This window comes from Phoca vitulina, unplaced genomic scaffold (assembly GCF_004348235.1).
Source record: "Phoca vitulina isolate PV1807 unplaced genomic scaffold, GSC_HSeal_1.0 scaffold20, whole genome shotgun sequence".
NCBI lineage: Eukaryota > Metazoa > Chordata > Mammalia > Carnivora > Phocidae > Phoca > Phoca vitulina.
In genome coordinates, this window is record NW_022589723.1 from 31,825,971 (window position 1) to 31,851,090 (window position 25,120).

Genomic DNA, 25,120 nt, shown 5'->3' on the forward strand with positions numbered 1-25,120 from the left:
CTAAATCAGGAGCTACTTAGCACCACTGATTTAGGGCTTTAATCAAAATAATGCAAAGTGAATAGGAAAGGCAGCCGTGAAGGTCACTGTCAGCGGCTCCCCCCCCCCCAAACTGCACTCCTGCCTTCTCTGCCTGCCTCTTTGCCCAGCCTGAGGACCCCTAAATTTCCTTGCAGTCCCACAAAGGGGAGTTGGTGCTTTTATGAGGCAGTCTCCTTCACAATCATACCCCCTTACAGCCCAGGCTCTATTTGTTTCTCACTGGGCTGCTTAGGAATTTCCTGCCACCTCAGGACCTTAACACTGCTCTTCTCTAAAAAGACCCTGGCCTGAGAGTCTAGAGGCTTCTGCCTGTGCCCCAGCTCCTCTGTGATTAATTGGCCGTGGGGACCCCTTACAGCCTCTGCCTGAGCACCGCAGGTGGTGACAGGACGAGGCAGAGGCTCAGAGTCTGCATCATCTGAGGTCCCGTGAGCGGGGAATTTGCAGTCCTCTCCTGCGCAGGTTCAGAGATGTTGATTTCTACCCCCCCCCCCCAACTCCCCCACCCCCACGGACCCAAACCATCCCTGACCCGGGGCCAAGCCCAGAGTGTTTCCTTACATTCCAAATAACGCTATTTGAACATTTAATGCTTCGGTAATTAAGGGGAAGTGTTATTTTTAAATGACCTTTTTATTTTTAAAATCGCTATGGCCTGTCCCTACAGCTTCTCAGTGGCAAAACCAGGATTCAAGCAGAGGGCTCTGCAGGCCCGGACCTGGCACTCCTCTCCCCATGCTCCCATACGGCCTCCCGAGCAGACCTGAGCCTGTCAGGCAGTCAGGTAAAGGAACAATGCTGCCCGTGGGCTGCGTGAGCAGGGAAGGCTTCCCAGAGGAGGAGAAAACGCCCCAGTTGGGTGGCATGAAGCACCTCACGTGGGCAGACTGAGATCTTGGACACACAGCCCCGACCAGCCCTCTCTTCAGACTCCAGTGGCCAGGGCGCGGTCAGCAGCCTCTCGCTGCTCCAGGACAGGACCTGTCACCACTCTGGCCCTGGCGACTTGGGTGGAGGGAACAAACATCCCATGAGCCTCCCAGTCTCACTCTGCAGGATGCCCCTGCCCTTTGCCCTCCTCCTTATTCCCTGCCCCCTCCCCCTGCCCTGCCCTGCCCTGCAGCAGCCCTCAGCTACACAGAAAAACTGCTGAGAAGAGAACAGGCTGGGACTCTGTTCTCCCCTAAATATTTCGCTCATGGGCCTGTCTCTGCATCTTTGGGGGAAAGCATCACCTCAATATCCTTGCACCTGAGAAAATGACAAACATGAGGGTCATTTCCTGCAGCACTGTCCAGAAGAGCCAAAGCTTGGAAATAACCTAAATGTCCATCCACAAGCAAAGGGGCAAAGAAATGGTACACCCACACCGCGGAATACTGTGCAGCTGAAAAAAGGAACCAGACCACTCTTCCTGTACTGCGAACTTCCGCTAGAGCCAAAGGGAAAAAAGTAAAGGTAGAGCAGGGTTTAGAAGATGCTGCCTTTGGTGTAAAAATGAAAATGTGTTGGAAAAGCCTGCACACGTCTATTTCCTCCTCGGTGCATAAAATAGCACTAGGAAGACGCACCAAAACTTCCCCCAGGAAGGGCATGTGGGAGAAAGGCTTTAGAGCGCATCCCCTTTCTAGTGGTTTTAAATATTGAACCAGATGAAGCTATTGTCTGTGCAGAAAATAAAGATCACTTAAACTGTAAAAAATAAGGCACGCCATGCAAAAGGCTTCTGTTAACATACAGAAGAATCCTCCAGGAGAGGAAACACAGCATCACATGTTCTAGTCCCAAGTGAGCGCGCCAGCCACCACCGCGGGGGCCGGAGTGGGCGGGACTCCAGACTGATGATGAGTTTTGCGGAAGGTTAATTTGAGTCATGGGGCCAAGCACTGCGTGCAGGTCAGTTCTCCGGCTGACTTAGGGCCTGGAAGTCACCTCTCCAGCAATGACCGGGTCTCTGTCTCCCCCAGCCCTGATGACAGCAGGTTCCCCAGGGCCACTGCCGTGCACAGGAAGGGGTGAGCGGGCAGCAAGGGCTGCCGCCGGCCTCAGCACAGCATCGTGAGACCCAATAAAATACAATCGCCCAGATTCCCGAGGTGGCGGTTACTCCTGTATCACGCAAAGAGAAGTATTGATTCTCTCAAATAAGACCCTGGTTCTCCCTCATTCCCACTTTTATCAGCCTAATCTGGTGAGATGCCTGCCTTCTGGTCCCCTCCTCAGTCCCTTCCTCTGTCCTCCTTCCTCTTTGTGTTCCCTCCTTCTCTCCCACCCCTCTCCCTACTCCCTCACCCTGCTGGCTCCACTTTCCTTCGTTAACTCAGCAATTCACAGCCCTGCTTACAAGCTGCCTTCTTCCCTTCATCTCCAGGGATGGTCCCCTCGTCCACACCCAGTCGCTCCGGCCCTTGGTGGGTGATGGGTTGGGGCAAAAGGAGAGAGGAGGAGGGGGAGAGCAGGGGCTGCAGCGTGGCCCAGCTGGTCCTGTCATTTCAGGTCAGAGCCCCGCACCCTAGAGGAACCTGCAGGAAGGAAGCTGATGGGCACCCCCACCCACCCACCCATTGGTCAGCATCAGCTCTTGAGAGGAAGCTGCATTCCAGCAGACTGCAGCATGCTGACAACGCATGAGCATCTTCTTTGAGTCCCTGTTCCCCTCCTTCTCTGTACCCCCCAGACTAGTGCAAACTCCCCCTTGGAATGCCGGATTGTCCTTTCCCTGTTGCTGCCCACCCACGTTTCTCCCTTTTCTTTAGGGTTCAGGCCATGCCCCCGCTCTCGAGGTGTCCAGCGCCGAACCCCAGCTGTCAGAGAGGTGACATACTCTACTTTGTATCACAGTTCTGGGGACCCCTGCCTCCTAATGATCTCAGACTCCTTCAAGGTTAGAACGGGTCTTCTCTATCTGTGCCCTGCTCTCTCCCCCAACCCCGACCCATTACCTAGCATAGTATTTACAGAGGAAAGCAATGTGGCAGGTATTGGCAGAAAGGAAGGAGGAAAGGCAGAAGGAAGAAACGGAAGAAAGATAAAACTGATTTCTGCCTCTAACTTTTCCAAGCATGTAGTAGTTACTCTTCATCTGGCACTTGAGCATTTCTAAAGCACATTTACGTTCGCCATTCCATCTGCTTCCACGACTCCCCTAAGAAGTTGGCAAGACAGGTCTGTTGTTATACTCACTTTACAGATGGGGAGGGCGAGGCTCAGAGACATGAAGGTACTTGCCCAAGGTCACCCACACCAGAAATGCCTGAGAGCCCCGATCTCCCAGCCCCATGCCCCCCGGCACTGTCACGGCCTCTCTCTTCACCTGTAGTGTTCCCTTGGCCCGTCCCCTGGGGTGCTGGCATGGTTAAATATCACCTCTCGTGGAGGGCTCATCTTGCAAGCTGAGCTATCAGCCGCTGGAGGGCAGAGACCCCTGCCTGATGCTCCTTCCAGTGCACAGACAAAGCCCAGAGCCTGGCATCGCACAGTGGCCCGGGGATGCTTGCTGGTCACTACAGCCATAAGGCAGGCCTTGCTCAAGGCCCGGTGGCAAGGAGCTGTGTTGGGAAGGGGGCCAGGAGCCCTGCCTCACATGGTGGCCAAGAACACACGCTTTGAGAAACCAGAAAGCCTAAAAAGGCAAGACACTTGTTTTCTCCTGAGGGCAGAAAAGTACAGGAAAAGTAACCATTCAGCCTTTAAACACATAAATAATGTTGCTTCTTCTACCGCCTGTCCCAGAGCACCCACAAATAGCAGGCACTCAACAAAACATTTTAACAAAACAACAAGAGACAAGATCAGGCCCAAAGTGGTGGTGCGTGGGTTGCCATGGAGTCGGACAAGCCTTCAGAAGGCCGCGGTCAAGGCTGAAGCCCACTTCCGTGGCTCCCTGCACACGCGTGTGGACACACAGCCCCCAGCCCCTGCTCCATGTTCCTCCAGGCCCCCCCAGAAGGAGACCAGGTGAGTGCTTCTCTACGCCCCAATTTTCTCATCTGGAGAAGGAGGAAGATGACACCTTCCTTGTTGCAAAGTACACAGAATAGCAAGTGGTCTGCAGAAAATACAAGGTGTGGTAGAGTCGCTCAAGTGTGGGCCCTAGAGCTAGGCTTCCTGTGTTTTAATTTCCATTCTACCACTTACTAGCTAGTTACTAGGGCAACTCGCTTAACCGCTAGCTGCATTGTTTCCCTTCATGCCTGCAAGAACAAGCAGCTGGCAGGCCCTACAGGTAAGGGCGGCCTTGGCCTTGGCACAGGGAGAAACAAAGGGGGTGGAAGAGAGCCTGAGGGCAGGTGTCCGTTACCAGAGCAACTTCACATCTTCCTAGCACGTTAGCAGTGTGCCAAGACCCTTCTTTCCCATGATCTTGCTTTCCCGCTCCCCTCCCTACTTGCAGCTCGTAGCCAGGACTATCTGTCAGGTGCACATGGCGGAGGACCCCAGACAGCTCACAGGAGGCCGGGGACACCACAGATTCACAGCAGAGTCATTGCCAGAACCGGGTCCCACAAAGCCTGCTTTAGCTGCGCACCGTGCTGGGCGCAGGGTACCAGAGTGGCCACGGGGCATCGCCCACCCCACAGCAGGAGTCGATGCCCACAAAGGGAAGAGGGGAGCCCTGCCAGGCCGCCCAGAGCAGGGGCCGCCACTCCCTAGCCCAGATGGCCAGGCGGTCACAGGGCAGAGCGCCCCCATCTGCAGCAACAGTGACACCTCCATGCTCCCCAGCTCTGCTCCAGGCTCTTGCCTGCATTAGCCCCGGGCCGGGTGGTGACTCCAAGGCCAGCGGCTATTCCCATGGGAGCGCTGTGGGCTCTGGCCCTGCTCGCCTCTTCTATTCCGCCCTCCGCCAAGTTCTAGTTTCTTAGGTGCATAAATCTCGATCCCACCTCAGGGTCTTCATCCATGCGCTTCGCCCAGCCAAGAGCTCCCGCCCCATCCCCAGGCTTCACTCCTTCAGATCGCAGCCCCAACCCTCTTCCCTGATGTCCCCATCCTCCCATGGGAAAGAAGGGTCCCTGGTAGTGGCTCTCAGCATCCCATGTTCTTCCCCTTCAAGAAAACCAATGAAAATGGCATCCTCCATTTACCTGGGGAGCAAATGTTGAAAGCCTGCTTCTTTCTAGGCTATTAGCTTCATGGGGGTAAATACGGCATCTCTTTTGTTGACCCCTGAACCTCTATCCCTGGCCCCAGCACGGAGTACAGTAAGCACACAATACACGTTGCCTGAATAAAAAGTAAATGAACACACTATGTAGCCTCTAGAGTAGGCACTCAACAAATGTGTTAAACAAATGACCCTTCTGTCTGAAAAGGTTTCGTAATTACGGTCATAAAGACACTACCAAAAGACACTCTTCTTTTCCTGCCCCCACTCCAGGCCTCCATGGGATTGGATGTAAATAACCCCTTGCATTTGTGTGTAACAAAATAAAACTCTAATTCCTGTTAGATCCCACACATTAACATTGCAAGGTAGGTAGGCCAATGTTGCTATCCTCATGATGGTGTCCAGGGAGACTAAGTGATTTCCCCAGCTTTATACAGAGGTTAATGGAAGTATGGAGAGCAAAGCAGGGCTATCACCTCTGCTCTGATCAAGCCAGACCTGCAGTCCTTCCCACATTCAAGAGGAGAGTGGAGAAGTCTGGAAAGGATGCCTTGCTGGGTTGTGAGCTCCCTGAGTGAACGACCATTTTTGTTTTATTAATTCCTGTCTCTCCATCACCAAGCCCAGAGCGTGTGGCCCAACAGAGATACTTGAAAATAAATTGCCAAATCAACAAATGATGTTTCACCTAGAAAAGAAAGTGGGAAGGAAGGGGTAAGGGAGAGAGGAGAGAGTTTCTTAAACATCTAAAAAGCTGTTATATGGAAGAAAGAGACTTGCTCTAGGACCAAAATAAATACCTTTCTCCCACTGAGAGTAGTCCAAACCCACTTGGGCTTCCTTAGGAAAGAGTGAGTTCCCTGTCAGCCAAGGTAATCAAACAGAGCCAGAACCACCATCTCTGGCTATAATAGCAGCAGGGCCTCTGTGTTACACAGAACCCTGGGGCTCTATTTACATATTGAGAGTATGCATGATGGCCCAGAGGCTCGGGTAGATTAGCATCCAGAGGGCCATGTCCAGGGTCTGCAGGGTTCCACCTTATCCCAAGAACGTGTGACTCCCTGATCTTGGAATAGAAGGGAATCAGGATCCACCCCCGTGTCTCCAGATTCGTAGTCCCCAGCTCCAGGGGACATGAAGCCTGGGGTTCTGGTACCAGAGGGTCTCACAACTTGGCTTCAAGCTTCAGCTACCCCATTTCACCGGGGATCAGAAAACCGAAACTCCTCCCTAGTGTGGGTTCCCCAATGCCCACTGTCTCCTTGGTGCATCTCCCCGTCCCTCTACCACTGGGGCACAATCTCACTCACACACAACCCCCAAAAGTCCTCCCTGAGAACCATCTCCCAGGGGCCCCCACACCCCCAGCACGAAGGCACCCTTGCGTGGGAAGAACAAGGTGCAGCTGGACCCAGAGACAAACGGGAAGGGAGGCAGTCATCTCAGGACTGGGTGCCCGCTCCTGGCTACCTCTAAGGGTCATTGCATGCAGCTGTCACCTGCGGTCCTCCCTGCTCAGTGGGCATAACTAAAGGAGAACTCTCAGATGGCCTCCACACCAGGAAAAGGGAGATTCATGAAGGAGAAGGAGAGTGGGGACGCCAAGCAGGAAAAGTTCTCACTTCCAGCCTCCTTGGCTTTACTGATTGGCGGCCAATGCCACATCAGAACAAGAGGCCCAGTGGGCCTGGGTCTGCCTGCCCATTCCCAGGACCCAGCCTCACTGTCTCTGGGGAGAGGGAACCAGAAAGGTGGCCCCTAAAGGCTGGGATCAGCCCTTCTGTTGCCGGAGATCCATGAGCAAGACCCCCCCAGCCTCTTTGGGGAGGGGCTATTTTGATTTCCCCCAAGTCCCCTCCTGGCAAACACTGAAATGGTCAAGAAACCCCTCCAATCACCCGTTAGCTCCACAGAGACACCGAAATATTCAGACCCAAACCCTGCCTTGCGGACTTTCCGGGCAACTTCCCCAAGGGGGATTCAAGGGAGGAGAACAGGGGACAAGGACATGATGCATGCAAAGCACCCCAAGTCAAACAGCAGGGCACCCAGAGCCTGCCCTGGGCCTCTGAGGAGAGCATAGTCTTCTGGCTGGGGAGACGGCAAGACCTCAAGCCCATGTCCCATCCCCACAAGCCAGAGAATGAGGGAGGAGGAGGGGGCCACGGGCCATGTCCCCTCCCTGCTAGGATACCCTGGCAGTGCATTAGGGCAATCTAAGGCCAACCCGCTTAGATCGGTTGTGATGTCTTGACTGTGGAATCTCAAGTTGGGGTATCCTCATAATAAGAGGCAGGTGGGGATCAAGGATAGGGACAGAGCTGGCTTCAGATCAAATTTTAAAGAGGGGAGGGTGCTACTATCCTCCACCTAGGTCTTCTCTCCCCTATCACCTATACCAACCTCTCTCCATCCTGGGGAGCATGGAGGTTAACACATTCCCTCCTCACGTAACAGGGCTACATTTTAGCAGGAACCTTCTGGAGAACAGGAAATCACCCAGGAGATTCTAACGCCAAAATTCCTGGCTCGTCAGCGGGAGAGAGATACTGAGAAGCCCTGAGACCTAGCAGACTGCATGACGCCTTTGTCCTAAGAAGCGTGCCCTCCGTGAACACCGATTTGTTAGATCGGCTTCTGTCGAGGTCTGCCACAGTCCCTGGGAAGTCAGACAGACCCAAGTCCGAGTCGTCGCTTCCGGTTCCCAGCTCAAGGACCTCTGGCCAGTCACTCGGCCTCTCCGTGCTTCTGCTTCCTCATCCGTGAACTGGGATGACACAACCCACCACAAAGCATTGCCAGGAGATCAGAGGAGCTCCTGTCATGGGGCTGGCACACCGTGGGCCCCACCACGTGGTTCTCCTTCTGCCCCACTGGATACGGCGCACGTGCCAAACAAGAGAGCTGTCATTTGGAATGAGAACATACCAGACTATATTCATCATTCCAACCAGCTGGGGAGCTGGGGACAGGAGAGGGCCACTTTGGGGGAAGGATATTAACGGTTCCAGCCAACCAGAAGTCCCTAATCACCTTTAACTCTCCCAGAGGGAGCCTGTCCAGGTTGAGTTATCTTCTGTGGGCAGGAAAAGCAGCTCTGGCCCTTTTAACCTAGCACGGATCATAGAGCAGAGAAAACATAACGGCCCCAAACCACTAAACACTCTTCAACTAGATTTTCCCAGCCCTGCCAAAGAGGCCAGCGGTGGCCACAGTTAAAGGAATGACACGTATATTTTCTGGAGGAAGTGGAAGACCCACCTGCCCAGGGGAGGCGGCAGGGCACTGGCCCACATGACCTCAGAGGCAGGCCCCGGCCAGGGCAGCCCAGCAAGAGGGCAGCCCAGCAAGGAGGCAGCCGCTGAGTTGGGGTTTCTGGGGATGGCTGGCCACGCAGTGGGCCTGCGCACCAAGCTCAGGGACGTTCCATCGCTCTCCATCATCCACCTGCTTGACTGCTGGGTTGGTGGGTTGCCGCGACATATGTGGGAGAATTGCAAATCTCATAATTCACCCAGATGGTGGAAGCTCCCGAATTGTTCCTTCTCAAGAGGCAGCTGTTCCACCGCTGGGCCATATGGTTCCCCTTGCTCTGCACCCTGCTCTGGGAAATGAACCACTTTGCACGGGCAGCTTCCAGATCTTAGAATCGTCACTTGTTCTTAGCGGGTAATTAAGACCTCCAGCTGAGGCATCCATGTTGCTCCACGTGTGATTTGTACACATGTCAGAGCAGTGTTTCAAAGCTCCACCAAAGTAAATACAGGTGGGGGCGCCTGGGTGGCTCAGTTGTTAAGCGTCTGCCTTTGGCTCAGGTCATGATCTCAGGGTCCTAGGATCGAGCCCCACATGGGCTCCCTGCTCTGCGGGAAGCCTGCTTCTCCCTCTCCCACTCCCCCTGCTTGTGTTCCCTCTCTCGCTCGCTGTGTCTCTGTCAAGTAAATAAATAAAATCTTTAAAAAAAAAAAGGTAAATACAGGTGGGTGAGGCCCGCCAGCATTGTCTTCTACTCAAGGGAAGCCCCTACCATCACAGACTCAGAGAGAGAGGGGCCCCCCAGAACTCAGTTCGCCATTCCTCTGCACATGGTGAGCCCACCCCCACCCAGAGGCACCCCGGGTTTCCGGGCTGGAAGTGACCTTCAGAGGTCACACTGTCCACCTTCTGATGGAGGCTTGTTTCAGACAGACACATTAACAAAGACCTTCAAGACTAGCTTGTGATTTAGGAATACACCGAGCCCCTCAGAACATCAACAGCACTGCCGGACAGAGATGCTCGCTGTCACCAGCAGGCTGGCTCCTCGGACCCCTCTCTGGGACACCTGCACACTGCACCCCAGGCCCCTGGGGATGCAGACATAGACTTTCGGTCTTTGTGGCAATCTACACACTGTCCTGGAGCAAAGAGAGCCGTGACTGGGGCCTCAGCATGTACAAAGCTGACACGTACCAGGAGCCTGGTAATGTTTATTTGCTCCTCTTTCTGACAATTTCAACCATTTTCTTGAGGAAGTCAGGGGAAGGGCCCATGTGCCCCACCTCCCGACCCTACGCTTACACACGCAGGGCTTCTTCCCAGATCTGAAAACTGTGATGCCTTTCGCCCTCAGCCTAGCGGGGAAGCTCTCTCTGCATTATCCTGCCATACTAGGTAACAAGAGCTGACACTTATTGAGCACTTACTGTGTGCCAAGCCTGGTTCCAAGCATTTCACATGAACTTACTCACCTAATCCTTATAAGCCTCAGTGGAAGGCACTGTTATCACCCCACTACACAGATAAGGAAAGTGAGGCAAAGAGAGGATGCATAGCAGGGTCGCTTAGACAAGGCTTCGTCTCAGCAGGCAAGGGGAACGAGCATAGGAACTGAGCGGCACAGATGGCCAGCTCAGCTAAAATACTACCTACCCTCAACCTCCAGAGATACCAGAAGCTTCCAGATGTGGCCCTGCAGCAGCTGAGCCTGCAGACCACTGGCTGTAACAGAATGGTTAGGAGTATGGAACCAACACCAGATGCCTGGGTTTGGCTTCCGGCTGTATTGCTTCATTGCTGGGTGGCCTTGGGAAAGTTATGCGACCATTCTGTGCCTCCATTTTCTCCTCTACAAAATGAGAATGTGAACGGTCCCTACTTCGTCGGGGTATTGTGGGGATTGAGTTAATACAGAAGTGAGGCCTGGCATAGAGTTGGTGCTATGTAAGGGTTAGCTATGATGATGATAAAGCAGCAGCAAGAGGAAGAGGAAGAGGAAGGGGAGGAGAAGATTGTTATTCCTACCGCCCAATGGGTTAGGTGCCTGTCAGCTGGGGCTCCGATTACAAAGCCCCATCACATGGTCTTGCAGGACAGGCCTGATGCTCCTATTTTGTACACAAGAGAAAGTCTGCACCGGGAATGGGGAGGGGAAGAGGTGTCTTAGGAAGCTCAGCTAGTTGGGTGGACAGCTGGGTTGCAGCCCAGGCTCCTGAGCTGAAGGCTCTGCTACTGAGCCTGAGGACTAATGACAGGTCACCCCCGCCCCGGCCAGGGCTGGGGCCCCAGGCTTTTAAATGTAAGGTTCCTCGACGCCAGTCCACTGGAACCCGGCTCACCACTTACTAGCTGTCGGCCCTTGGGCAAAACACAAGTTCTCGGAGTCTCCGTTTCACACGTGTGAAGAGAGGAACAGCTCCTAGGAAGTCATCTTGAGGATAAAATGAGGTGACATACGTGACAGCCTGACACCAAAAAAAGGAAGCCCCCCCCTCAGTTGGCCCCTTTGTGAAGGCGAATGCACACCAAAGGAGGTCATTATGGAGGATGTGTTCCAAACGGGCCTGACGTGCCTGAACAAGCCTCTCCACCTAGTCTGGGGTCACCAGAAGCCCCTCCTTCCCCTCTCCCACCCTGCCTGGTAGTTAAATCTTTAGGAGAAACCGTGAAGGCCTGTGCCAGCCCCAAAAGGTCCTGCCCTCGGAAAGCTTTATGAACCTCTCGGCCCCACGAAACTTGTCACGATCAGCCCAGGGATACGTATGTCTGCCCCCTTACAGCCTTTGCAGAGCTCTCCCTGACTCGGTTTCACGATCCTTGGCCAATCATGTTGCCTCTATTTGGTTCTTCCTCCGACTGCTTGTTTCCATTTTGAACTATTCCCTTGGGCCTAGGTCTCACGTTGGCGATGGGAAAACCCTCTGCCCCACCGTCTCCGTCACTGGAACTCGCACTACACAGAAGCCTATAGATCTTCTAATTCCCCACGAGGAAGCCAAAGCCCTGGGAGGTGGAGTCTTGTACCCGGCTGTCACAGCAAGAGGATGGCCGAGCGGGTGAGGAGAACTCCATCTCTGAGAGCCAGGTCGGGGCTCGCATCGGACAGCCCCTCCCTGCTAGAGGCAAAACCCCAGTCCTCGCAGCCAGGGTCAGGGACCTCCTCCTCAGAGCCAGAAGCCTGCATCGGGGAGGGCTCTCCCACAACAAATCCTGCTTTGTGCCCCGGGACTGGAGAGGCGCTCCAACCCAAACCGTCCCATCAGGCACCAGATGGCATTTGACTTTGGGGCCGAAGACCTCATCTCCATTCAGACCCAGCAACCATCAGAGAGTGTAGCCCCAAGCCTGGGTCTTGCCTCTGGGGTTTCATGCAGAGAGGCAATTAAAATAGGAGGGTCTAGAGCAGCCACGAAGCCACAGAGTCTGTCCCAGGGCTTGTGACAGCCCCACAGGATGGAAAAGGGAAAATTGAGACCAGGAGGAGGAGAGCCGCAGAAGAAGGAGGGAAAGGAAGCCCTGCTTGCTCTCCTTCCTGCCCCCAGAACCAACTCAGCTGGTAGGTAGTGCTTTATGTAAGTCCATTGTGCAAAAACAAGATTAAAAGGGACAGGCAGAACAAAACATCACTCTCCCTAACAAAGGCCCCTCCACTTAGTAAATTAGGAGCTCTTTCCACCTGACACACTTTTAAAGGGAAATCTTCAATTACCATGGGCTGGCGGGGCACTGCGACAAAAGGTCTGTCCGGTGACTTTATTCTCAAAGCCCAGAGCAGGCATGGAAGTGGTTTTATGTAATAGAGATACTAATCTAGTCCATATAATTTTGAGAATCCTTTATGGAGGACTGAAGGGCGTTTGAGCCCTGCGGCTGTTTCAAAGAGCTTTTTCTGCAGCTTATGCATTTACCTTGCCAAAAGCTTAGCTGAGCAAACAAACAGTCCTCTAAATCACACTCACTGCTGATTTACTATCAGGCCTCTGCAGTTTGTTTGGTGATGGAACCTTGTGGATAAACAGAGGCCAAGGCCTTGGTCCTTCCACCTGACCAGACCAATGGGATGAGGGCTGCCTTTAAACTGGGGTCCCCCTGGCTCCCAGATTTGAGACTTTCCTTCTCCTTGCCGTCGGCTCAGCCCAGGGTAAAGGTGGCCAGAGGGGCTGGGCTTTGGCTGGCCGGGGGTGGGAGGAGGCCTCAGCGGCTTTTGCCCTTGGCTCCAGGTGCGCTCCATCCCGGAAGGAGACTGATGGTGTCATTTGCTCCCCCTCCCCCCCTCGCCCCCTATCCGGAGCAAAGACACAATTCTGGCTCCCTTGGTGACAATTCAGCGCCACTGGCTGCTTGAAAAGGAGAAAGCAAAGTGGGAAAGCAGGATGGGGAAGGTGACTCTCAGGAGAGCCCGGGGAGACGTGAACACACACACACTCTAAACACCCGAGCATGCGGGTTACGGGGCCCTTCTCATTGGCAGACCCCACATACACATACAGCAAGTCCATATGCCAAGAACATGCATGTGCACACGCAACGCGTCAGAGGGGGAGCCCTTCACACACGGCGAAACCCAAAACTCACGAATATACCAGTGTGTGTACAATAATAAAACCGAGCATTGCCACACCACCGACCATGTGCTCGGTTACAGTTATTCACTTATTTAATGCTCACGACAACCCCGTGAGGAAAGGTACCATTGCTACACCACTTTACATTGAGTAAACTGAGGCACAGAGAGGCTAAGTAATTCACCCCCTGTCACAGAGGCAGAAGGCGGCAGTCTGGTTCGAGGGTCTGTGTTCTTGACCTTTACATCGTCTGGCACAGCATGCCACATGGACACTCCTTTTTTTTTTTTTTTTTTTTTTTTAAGATTTTTTAAGTCCTCTCTACACCCAATGCAGGGCTTGAACTTACGACCCCAAGATCAAGAGTCACACGCTCTACCAACTGAGCCAGCCAGGCACCCCGAGACACCCCTTTCGTGGGTTGGGAGCAGCCTCCACACGTGTGAACTCACCACGCCGTACATCACACACATGCACGCAGCCAGATGCTCAAGCATCCACATAGCACAGAGGTGGTCCAGACCTATCACATCTTCAGGTTCAGGCCAAGACTTAGACTGGGGAGCAGGGGAGTGAACATTAAAATAGTTAAATACTTCTGCTCTACTTGGTGCGGCCACCCCGTCCCTCCCCCAGCCCCCTACCTACCCATAACCGGGCACCTACAGAGTTAACCTCTAGCACCACAATAGGCCTCTATGTCCCTATTCCATTCGAACCTATTGGTAGGAGTGCCACACATGTAGTTAAATATTTTCCTGCTTATCCCCAGGTATGGACAAGGCAGGGACGGTGGGATGTGTGCTTGCAACAAGGCGGGGGGACCTGGCTCTTGGGTCTTCCGTGAGTCTTGGCCAATGCCCAGCCAGCATGGTATGAGGGGGCATCCAGCTTTCCCAGCTGGTCCCCACCCCATCCACTTGATGGGCAGCTGATCAAGGCTCTTCAAAGACAAGAGTATTGAGTGGACACTGGGAGCAAAGGGAGACTCTGAGGTGTCATTTCCACCTTCAGTGAGGCCACTCAGCTTCCCTTAATCAAAAAGCCAACAGTAGGGGAGCCTTGGGGACTGGCCTGTCATCCACAAAATCCCATTAATGGCCACTTTTTGAAACCTCTCTGCTACAAAGACCAGGAGGGAAGAAGGAGCTTGACAAACCAGGAGGCACTGCATGAGGAATTTTGCTTTCTCATGTCTTGGAAGCTCAGCTCCAACCCAGAGAGTTAGCCTCCTGGGTTCTGAGACAGTGGGCTAAGTCCTTGCAGAGCCCCAGAGCAGGGTCCCCAGACTCTTTGTACACATGGGTGACACTGGGACCAGACACCAGAACTCAGGGGCTCTAGGAACCCAAGGGGGAGGAGAGGAAATGGGGACAAGGACCCTATCTGAGGCAGGCCACCCTCTACTCTGGGATCTCAGGGTCCCACCCGGAGACCGCTCCTGTGGGTGTCCTTTGAAGGTCCCCAGGAAAAGGCAGCCCACATGGCCTTCTTCTAGTCAACAAGGCTTTACAGAAAACATGTGTCCATGCTGGGTGCTGTGGTGGGTGCTGGGGACACAGAGGGGTCCCACAGCCATGGCTGTCAAGGAGCTCACTGTCCAGGGAGAAAGAGAATAAGGGCAGGTGGGGGTGAACAGGGCTGAGATCAGGATTGGGAGGAGAGAGGGAGGTGTCAGGTGGGGCTCCCCAGAGACCATGAAGCTCTGCACTGAGTCTCCAAGAGCTGCTACACAAAGCAGGACTAGGGGTTCCAGGAGCAGGGGCAGCCGGTATGAAGTCCCAGAGGGAGACAATGTGGAGAATTCAGGAGCCTGGCTGGGGCAGAAAGGATCAGAGACCACAATGGGACCCCAGGAAGCAAGATACAGAATGAGGAATCTCAATATGCAGGGGCCTGATTTGAAGCAAGCAGTAGTGGGGGGCACAGGAAGGAGGGATCAAAACTCTGGGCGTGGGCAGGGCAGACATGGAATGGATTGGTGGTACCTGATCACTATTTTCTGAGCCCCTACTCTGTGTGGTACACTGTGAGTCACTGTAGACCATACAATGGCGTGTTTATGAAAGGCTGCTCCTGCCCTGAGGAGCTTATAGTTCATCTGTTCATTCATTCATCATTTATTGAACACCTACTATATGCCAGGTACTGTTCTAAGAGCAGAGATATCAGCTAGGAACAAATCAAAATTCTTTGTCCCTACTGAGCACCATGGTCTACATCTCTGTGTCAGGTAGCAATAGTGCTAATTAACAAAACAGGATAAGGGGGTACAGAAAGATGGGGGGGACTGCTATTTCAGATAGGGTGGTCAGGAAGGACTTGGATAATATGACTTTTGAAAAGAGACGGAGTGAAATAAGGGAGAGAGCCACAGGGCTATCTGGGGGAAGAGCACTCGGGCAGAGGGCACAGCACTCAGGGTTTCCTGGGCCCTGCGGTGGGGCATACACAGAAGAGCAAGGAGGCCAGCACGGAGGAGGGCGGGAGGAGATGGATGGAAGTCAGCTGGGGCCGGCCACCATGAGAACATCGGAGAAGCAGCCGACACCCAACAAGGACCAGAAATCAGAGCTGGCATCCCACAGATACTGAGGGAAATCAGAAGACGGAAAGTGGGGCCTTTGGGAAGTCTCCTTAGAGAAACAGGGAGTCAGGCTGCGGACAGGTGAGCTCCTTCGCAGGCTTTACCTGGCCCAGGACACCCAGGAAGGGGACCTTACATAAATGCCTAGCTGCTCTGCCGCTAATTGAGGCTTCCCCTCAGAGGCTGCCCAGTCCGGATAGCTGAGGTTTCATTACAGCTGCAGCTGGGAATTAAGCAGCAGCGCCTCGATCCTTCCACGGCTGTGTCAGCACACAGGACCCTGCTGGCACTCACTGCAGGTGGGGGAAAGGCCTAGCGGGGGACTCCAGGGTAGGCCAGCAAAATGCAGGCAGCCAGACCCCCGATCTCCCGTGTCCTCCTGACCGGGGTGCCTGAGCACGGCCGTCCACGGCCCGCCCCCGTCCACGGCCCCATGCACCTCCTGAGTGAGCTTTCGCCCCTTCGACCATCCCTCCCTGCTGCTGCCCCCTGGCACCACCATGAACGTGTCACTGGCTGCTTTCACCGTTCAGCGCCCTCCTGAGATTGTCCAGGATCCTTGGTGTGCTGCTGAGGGTCCAGGCCCACCCCACCCAGCCCTTCCGAGCACCACCTCCACACTTCCCGAGCTCCGGCCACAGAGGCCTGCTGGCGCTGCCCTGCGCCCGTCCGCTCTGCCCCCCCCACCTCTGCTCACGCTGGTCCTTCCGCCACAAAGTGCCCTCCTCACAAACAACACAAACGGCACTAGCTACCATTTACTGAGCCCTCACGACGTGCCCGCTTCTGTCTGAATGCTTTCCTCCTGGTAACTCATTTCGTCCTCACAACAGCCCAGAGCGGCAGGTACCTCATACAGCCCTGTCTTAGTTTGCAGATGACAAAACCAGGTAGAAAGAAGCAAAATAACGTGCTCAGGGACAGTCGCCCAAGGCAAAGAACGGGCTTTAAAACGCAGGGTCTGTCTTAATCGATGCCCATCTCCTGCCCTCCTGGCAAGTTCCTACTCACCGTTGAGACTCTGCTCAAAACTAACCTCCTTCAAGAAGTCTTTCCTTTGGGGGGCTGCACCTGGCGCCTGGGTGGCTCAGGTGGTTAAAGGTCTGCCTTCAGCTCAGGTCATGATCCCGGGGTCCTGGGATTGGGGCCCACATTGGGCTCCCTGCTCAGTGGGGAGTCTGCTTCTCCCTCTGCCTCTGCTCCTCCCCCCATTCATGCTTGTGCTCGCTCTCTCTCAAATAAAATCTTAAAAAAAAAAAACAATGAAGTCTTTTTTGATCCCCCACCCCCCCCAACTTTGCCCCGTAATTCCCCAGACAGTGTTATGGTTGCTTCTCCCAGAGAGGTCTCTCAGTGCTGGGGGTCTGAGTCTATTTTATTCATGCATTTTCTTTCTCACTCATTCAGTAATTATTCAGCACTGAGGGCCTGGCACTGTGCCTGGCCCTGGGAAAAACCCACTAGGTAGGAAACATGGTCCCTCAGCTTCGGAAACTCACTTTTGAGTGGGAGAGATGGACAGGCGAGGCCTGATCACAACCAGTGGGACAGAGTGACAGAGGGGCTACGTGGCCCTCAGACAAGTGGTACTCTAGAGCAAAATCAGAGGAATCTAAACTAGGTGCTAACAAGCTAGGTGTCCAGAGAAGCCGCTGGGCCTTGGTGCTGTTACCATGAATTTACTTGCTCAACAACAATTTATGAGGGCCTGAAAAGTGCTAACAGGTGGACAAGATCAGTACCTTATGAGCTTGGTCAGTGTGAATCATCAGCTGGAGCTCAGCCACTCTGGGCATCCTAAATCAATGTTCTAAGCCCATGAGACTGGGGCTGAGATCGTGGTGGCTGCACCAACTTTGGCCACTCGGTGAGGACATGTTGGGGCAGCTAAATAGCCATTCACCCCCACGGGCAACCTCCACCAGCCTGGTGACACCCTTGTTTCCTTGCCTACTTATTTAAAGTGTGCTTATCATGTTATGTTGGAATTTTTTAAATATATCTATTTCCCACTAGATCCTATGCTTCTTATTCATCTTTCTATCCCCAGGGCTCAGCAGTGCCTTCAAGGCATAGAGAGCTAATAAATGTTGAGGGCTGGATGGACAGATGGAAGGATGAATGTTGTTGCAGGCAGCAAGGTTCAGTGCCAGGTGCTGGTGACCCGGGGAAGCAGCATCAGCACAGGTTCTGGGGCTGGCAGCTGACAGCATCCCGGGGGGAGCCTCCTAGAGGGTCAGCAGGGAATTATTTTACGTAGTAGCTATGAGGAGAGGCCGACTTTCAGACAAGTCCTACAGCTCTGCGCATACACACGCGTACACACACACACACACACACACACACACACACAGAGCAATCTCCCACTCCCTACCTCGATCCTGGCACCTACTGTGACCTAGCTTAGCAAACTTTTGAAATCAAACCAGTTTGGCTTCTGTCCCTTCCTCTCCCTACACACCTCTTCACCCGCCCTCTTGTCTGACCCCACTTCTCTCTTCTGGCCACAGGTCCCTCCCGCCGAGAGGAGACCCACTGCAGGAGGGGAAGGGTAAGAATGGACGTAGCACAGATCTCAGTTCCTGGGCTGCCCTTCTCTACCGGAAAAGGGACTTGGGCTCTCCTGGCATCCGTTTCCGCTGCCATGCCAGGCCCGTTTGACCCCCCACCAGTCCGTGAGGAGCAAGTAATAGACTGTTTGGGAAGGTGGCAGGTCAACCGCCAGATGTTACATTGTTTAATCAATGTTGTTGGAAGTTAGCCGTCAGTCCAAGAAAGCATTGAACTAAATGTCACTGGGTCTGATTATGAAGCCCCCCACCACACAACTCACTATAAAACAGGGGCATGGAGTTCCAGTGACATGGAGAAAGTGCGAATGTAGCCCCCTCTGCTACAAAAATGCTCCCAAAGTATAATAAAAAATAAAATAAAGAGATAATCTAACTGAGCTCTGAGACAAAGGTAATCGCCCAAGTGTAAGAAAAGCGGGCGGTTTATAGGAGGTACAGAAGGGCAAATGCTGAAGCTAAGGTAGCCCGGGGAACAGGGGACCTAGCCAGCTGCTGCCCCCAGCCCCAGCTAGCAGCCTGGGGTTTAACACCCACACAGGGGCAGATGTGGCCTTGGGAGCTGCCGGCTCCATGTAGGCGAAACTTGAAAATGCGCCCACTGGCCAAGTGAAAAATAAGGCATTCTGCACGAGTAAAAAGTCTTCCACAAGAAACAAAAACCAGGAGGGGGGAATGGGGAGTCACTGTTTCATGGGCCCAGGGGTCTCCTTCAGGGGTGATGAAAACCATTTAGGACTAGATGGGACAGGAGCACAACACGGTCGGTGTACTAAACTCCACTAAGCATATGCTTGAAAATGGTTACTACTGCATTAAGTGAATTCCACATCAATTTTTTTTAAAGGAAAAAGAAAAAAACAAACAAACCCTAAGCCTCTGCCACAGTTCCAGCCTCAGCGTGGAATCCCAAACCAAGTTATCAATGCAAAGATGGGTCGTGAGCCACTGAAAACCATTAGTGTGCCTAAGAAGGAAACGCAGAATTGGTGTGTGGGGCACGTGCACACCCCAGGGCGTGGGGGAGGAGGCAAAAAGCTCAAGCGTTCACAGTGATAAAGAAAAAAGAAATTATAACCAATATGGGGAAATAATCCACCACAAGGGAGAATCAGCAGTGTCCACACACAGAACTGATACTCTAGGAACTTGAGTCAACCAAAATCATGGACTCAAGATAGAATTATCTTGACTGTATAGAACTAATAGCTCCAGATAAAACCATCTGAGACTTTAAGAAAAATATGTTTGAAATAACTAGAGCAATCATTGAAGGATTAGAATTCATAATGAAAGAACAGGACACTACAGAGAAAAAATAAAATAAAAAAGCAAACCCCGCAGATCTGAAGAAGGACCAACAGACCTCCTAGGAATGAAACACACCGTTGTTGAAATTAAGACCTCAACAGACAGGTTAATTAGCAGAGCTAAAGGATTTGAAAAATGGATCGGAGGAAAATCTCCAAGATACAGCATGGAGAGATACAGAGACGAAACATGAGAGCCTAGGAGAGAGAGGGAGTGAAACGAGTCTCCAACATTTTGGAGCTTCAATAGGAGAAAACTGAGCACATGAAGGACAGGAGGTATTAGAAGAGACATGGCTGAGAATTTTCCAGAACTGATAAAGCACATGAATCCTTCGCTTGAAGGAGATGTATAGCCTCTGAGGAGCAAACAGTGTGAATGAAAACGACTCCACACCCAGACACGTGCTAGGAAAACGGCAATGTGTGCAATGACAAATTCCGGAACACAACAGAAAAACATCCTCACGCCCTGAGGGAAAAATCACGGAAAACCTGCAATTCCACAGGCAGCTAAAGCACCATTCAACAGTGAGAGTAAAATGAAGGCATTTTCACCTCCAAGTCTAGCTGGATTGCAGTTAAGATTATGACTATGAAATAAAATCTAAACAACAAAAATAAAATACGGCATTTTCCGACAAGCGCAGCGTAAGAGAGGCGATTGCTCGTGGACCCTCCCAGGAAAAACTACTGAACACGGCCCTTCCAGAAGAATGAAGCCGAAGCTAGAAAGGAGTGAGACGCAAGAGGTGAAGAGCAAGCAAATCAGTAAACATGAGCTAAATTTACATTTAAATAGCCATCCACCATATAAAACAACTGCGATAATAAGACAGGGGTACCTAAATCCCAAAAATGGTGTGAGGACTTTGCTGGAGTTCAATCTTAGGCACCACTCAGGGTGCCCTCAGTGCAGCCAGTCTCCTGGACTGTCAGCTGCGGGCTCCCCCTTAGCCATCCCGGGCGGTTCATACTGACTCCACTGGGCCTGCGCGGTCTCCCTGCCGGGCTGCTGAGCGACCCCTCCCCCCAGCCCCAGGCCACATACCTGGAGCTGCTGGCTAATCCCTCCACTTCTCCATTTGGATGAAAACCACACGCAGGGCTCTAGCATTCCAAGCAGCCGCTGAAAGGGCTAGATGACTCCTCCAGGAAGTCCGGGGGCATGACCTCCCCCACCAAAAGGAAAAAGGAGATGGGGGATTGCACAGATTAATTGCCCCTCCTTGCTGGCTGCTCTGAAGCAGGCACTCTCCTCTTGCCCATCAGGAGAGGCCCTGAATACCAACAGGATGCACCTGTTAGGCATCATGCAGTGTAACCATCTTCAGCGGTAGGTAGACCAGTGGTTTTCAAAGCGTGGTTCCCAATGCAGCAGCATGAGCATCACCTGGGAACTTGTTAGATATGCACATTCTCCAGGACGCCTGGGCGGCTCAGTCGGTTAAGCATCTGCCTTCGGCTTAGGTCATGATCCTGGGGTCCTGGGATCGATGTCAGGCTCTCTGCTCAGCAGGGAGTCTGCTTCTCTCTCTCCCTCTGCCCCTACCCTGCTTGTGCTTTCTCTCTCTCTCAAATAAATAAATAAATCTTTTTTTAAAAATGCACATTCTCCAGTCCCCTCCCCAAGTCTTCTGAATCTGAGACTGATGCTGGGGCTCAGAAGTCTGTGTTAGAAGTTAGAACACGTCTTCCAGGTGATTCTTACATTAGGTAATCAGGTACTCGATAATACATTTGAGTGAATTGTGAATTGTGATTACCACGGCATCTGTGTGGTGCTAAGCATTGATAGTGCTCACTAAATACTTTGGCCCTCTGCTTTCAATACTTCAAGCCCTCTTTTCTCTGCTACAGCAACCAGCAACATTGCAGAGCCCCTGCTCCAACAGCCTGGGTCCTGGCAGAGGACGGACATGTCAAATGAATAAGGACTAAAACTCTATTGTTTTAAGCCACCGGGATTTGGGTGGTGTTTGTTACAGCATCGTAACCAAGCCCATCCAGTCCAATAGCACCTAATATTTTCAAAGAGCAGTTTGCTGAAATATCTCAAACCCCATTTTGTAAGTGACAAAATCAGCTCCACCTGTGAGGCAAAGATGCTCACTGCCCTATCTCCCAAGAAAGGAGAGAGAAAGAGAACTGTGTTTGTGCCCGCTGATCCTCAGGAAATATTCGATGCCTGGGTGACCAAGAGGAGCTAGGACTCAGCTGTATCAGCAGCTAACGGAGGGGGTGGGCAGTTCTGGTGTAGAAGGTTCTAGAAGGGCTGCCAAAGGCTCTGGGATAAGGATGGCAGTTCTGGGGCAGGGGAAATGGCACAAAGAGGAGTTTGCATCTGTATAAAGCTCTATGCATTCCAGGACATGCTCACTCATTGTTTTATCTTACTCCTTCCATGCACGAGGATGATCCATCCAATGCCACAGTGGGTCCAGAGAGGCAAAGGGACTTGCCCAAGATTGCACAGCAAGTTGATAGCAGAGTCAGCCAAGGCTTTTACTCCAGGCCAGTGTCCTTCTAGTATCTGCTAAGAAATGGGCTCCAGGAAGGTGGTTCTGGAGGGAGGATGATGTCCCCCCACCCCAGAGCACAGATGTTCCTGTGCACGGTCTTGAGGACTCTTGGCATCAGATGGGTTCTCACCAGGTTCTGGTGAACCTGACGGTTCTCTGGCTCCCAAGGGGTGGAGAAGAAGTGGAGGGGGAGGGGCCACAGGGCATCGATTCCCGAAAGCCTCCGGTTTTGCAAGCTCTCATCTGGCACCCAGAACCCTGGGCACCATCCCTCAGGCAAGTTCCCTGACTCTGGGGTCTCCACTCGCTCCTGGACAGCTGACAAAGCCTGGCTGGTCCCCTTCCTTTCTTCCCACTACAATAAGCAGGAACAAGAGAACACTAGCAATGGCCGACACTCACCTGTTCATGGGCTCAATTGTGTCCCCCTAAAATTCATATGTTCAAGTCCTAATCCCCAATTCTCCAGAATCTGACCTTATTTGGAGATAGGGTCTTATTAGAGGTAATCAAGTTCAAATGAGGTCATTAGGGTGGGCTCTAACCCAGTCTGACCGGTGTCCCTATACAAAGGGGAAACCTGGAGACAGACACACATATCAGGAGAAGGCCGTGTGAAGAATGGAGTTCCGGCGCCTCGAGCCATGGAGCTACCAGAAGCAAGGGCAGAGGCCTAGAGCAGAAGAAACCAACCCTGCTGACACCCTGATTTGGACTTCGAGCCTCCAGTGAGGTGAGACAGTACACTCCTGTGGATTAAGCCAGCCAGGCTGTGCTGCTTGAAACGGCAGCCCCAGGGAAATGAGTAACTGCCTCAGCCAGCCAGCCTCCCAGCCCAGATCTGCCCCCTGCGGTCAGGCCAGCTGCCTCCCCGTCTTTGCTGATGGGGTTCCCTGTCCCATCCATGCCCAAAGACACCATTCCATCCAGCCTAAAGCCCCACGAAGCCCCCCGAGGGAGAGCAGGTCACAGCGCTGTCTCCAGCCTGGCGTGTCCCATCTGTGTTCTTTCACACACTCGCCTCTGGCTGTTATCCACGGGTTTTTCTGCATGTGGCCTGTCCTTCCCAACAAGACCATGAGCTCCATGAGGGCAGGAGCTATTCCTAACACCTCTCCTATCCCAAGGCATAGCACTGCGGGCGCGCCACAGTGGGTGTCTAATAAATACTGGGTTGAACACCCTTCGAGGGTTTCCCCCTTCAGTCTTCTGTCTAGAGCTGATTCCTCTTTTTTTTTAAGATTTTGTTTATTTATTTATTTGAGAGAGAGAGAGCACAAGCAGGGGTAGCGGCAGAGGGAGAGGGAAAGCAGGCTTCCTGCTGAGCCCGGAGCCCGATGCGGGGCTCGATCTCAGGACCCCGGGATCATGACCTGAGCTGAAGGGAGACGCTTAACCGACTGAGCCACCCAGGCGCCCCTAGAGCTGATTCCTCATTAATACTCGATAAGTGGGCATGGCTGAAGAAGACATCTCTCCGTTCTACTCTGCCCTACTTTATGAAGATGCTCATCGAAGCATCTGTAACTCTGGGGGCAGGTATCCGTGTACCAGACCATCTCTTTCCACTAGGCTTCCAGCTCCTTGAGGTAGCAACTGTCTCTCGTGTGTGTCTATGTCCCCAGCACTCGAGTAGGAAACAAGTCGACAAGGAACAGTGTAAATCGAACGGATAAACATGAACATATGGCAGAAATGATTTACTGTGGGTCCAAAGACTCTGTAAGGGATTTGAGGGCTCCATGGACCCACTGAAACTGTGTGCAAAGGGCTGTGTGTGTGTGTGTGGGGGGGTTATATATGTCATGTGCATTTTCCCAGGGACAGGGTCCATTGGAGGTACGAAAAATTAAAACAAAAGCCAAGAGTGAAAAAATGGTAAGACCCAAAGTCATGGAGTAGGGAGCTGGCATTTATTAAGCCCCTATGCTGTGTCTGGTGATATCTATTACTATCCCCACTTTACATGAATGGAAACTGAGGTACCAAGAGGTGGCATCTTGCCTAGGCACACGGAGAGAGAAGCAGCCCATCCAAGCGGGTCAGAGCAGACTCTAGAGCCAGACATCCTAGGTTCAAATCCCAGTTCTACCACTTTCTAGCTGTATGATCCTGGTCAAGTCACTTAATCAGTCTGTGACTCAGTTTCTCCATCTATAAAATGGGAGGGATCAGGGAACCCACTTCAGAGAGCTGTTGTGAGGAGCTGATGCATTCATGTATATAAAGTGATTGGAACAGTGCCTCGTGAGGGGGGTTGTCCTGTGAAGACCATGAGGATGAGCATAAAGAGGAAGAAGTTGGGGGGGACAGAACTGAGACTCAAACCCAGACCTATGGGACTCTTGCCACCCTGGGTCATCATTACCGGCACCCCGCATGCCACAGTGACCCATCTCACTGCTGAAACTCCTGTCCCCCTTTGGGAGGAGCCCTCAGTCCTAAAATTGGCTTTTCCGGCTGGCTTCCCGGCGGTGGGCTGGCCCATGGCCGTGACATAAGGAGTAGGTGGGAGATTATAAGACTGGGTCTGTGCAATCGGGACACTTAGTGCTTCTGCCCTGCTCTTCATTTTCCAAGAGCTCTACCAACAATTGCTGATGGAAATTAGGAAAAGAATGTGCTCCTCTGTTCCTGGAGCCCCGTGCTGACAGCTGAATTCCCTTTATCATTTCCCCCAGTCCATCCTTGCGCCCTGAGCCCTGAAGGGCCGCTCACATCCATTCTGCTCAGGCTTTGTGAGTCCTGGGTCACAGCCCATGCCTGGCTCTCACTTTCCTCTGGGCAGACAGCAGCAGTAAAACCTTGGTCTTGATCTCACTTCTACACCCAGGTCCCCGTAGGAGCTCCATCCCAGGTGAGGCGTTGGCCAATGCCTTGTCCCAGTCCAGTCCTCTGCCCCGCTCCTGAGACACAGCCTTTTGGGGATGGCTTTGCGTGAGTATCTTTGTATGTTTCCTGCAAAACCATCACTACGGAACCCATTTGTGGGAGCATTTTTCATTCATTCCTGTAATGCAATTAGGATCAAGCTTCTCCAGCAAGAGGGGATATGTAACATCAGGAGGGGAAAATTGTCATTTCATTCCCAACACTAACACGCCCACCCTGCCCAAATTGGCTCTCTGGTGCCAGCTCACTCTACTCACCCAA

At 52.7% G+C, this 25,120-nt stretch overlaps 1 protein-coding gene across 4 annotated transcripts in view; it reads right to left on the bottom strand.

The window, feature by feature from the left end:
* The window catches only part of MEGF11 (multiple EGF like domains 11), a 345,128-nt gene that overhangs the window by 190,881 nt on the left and 129,127 nt on the right, over positions 1-25,120 (bottom strand). The gene's annotated exons all lie outside the window — the stretch shown is intronic.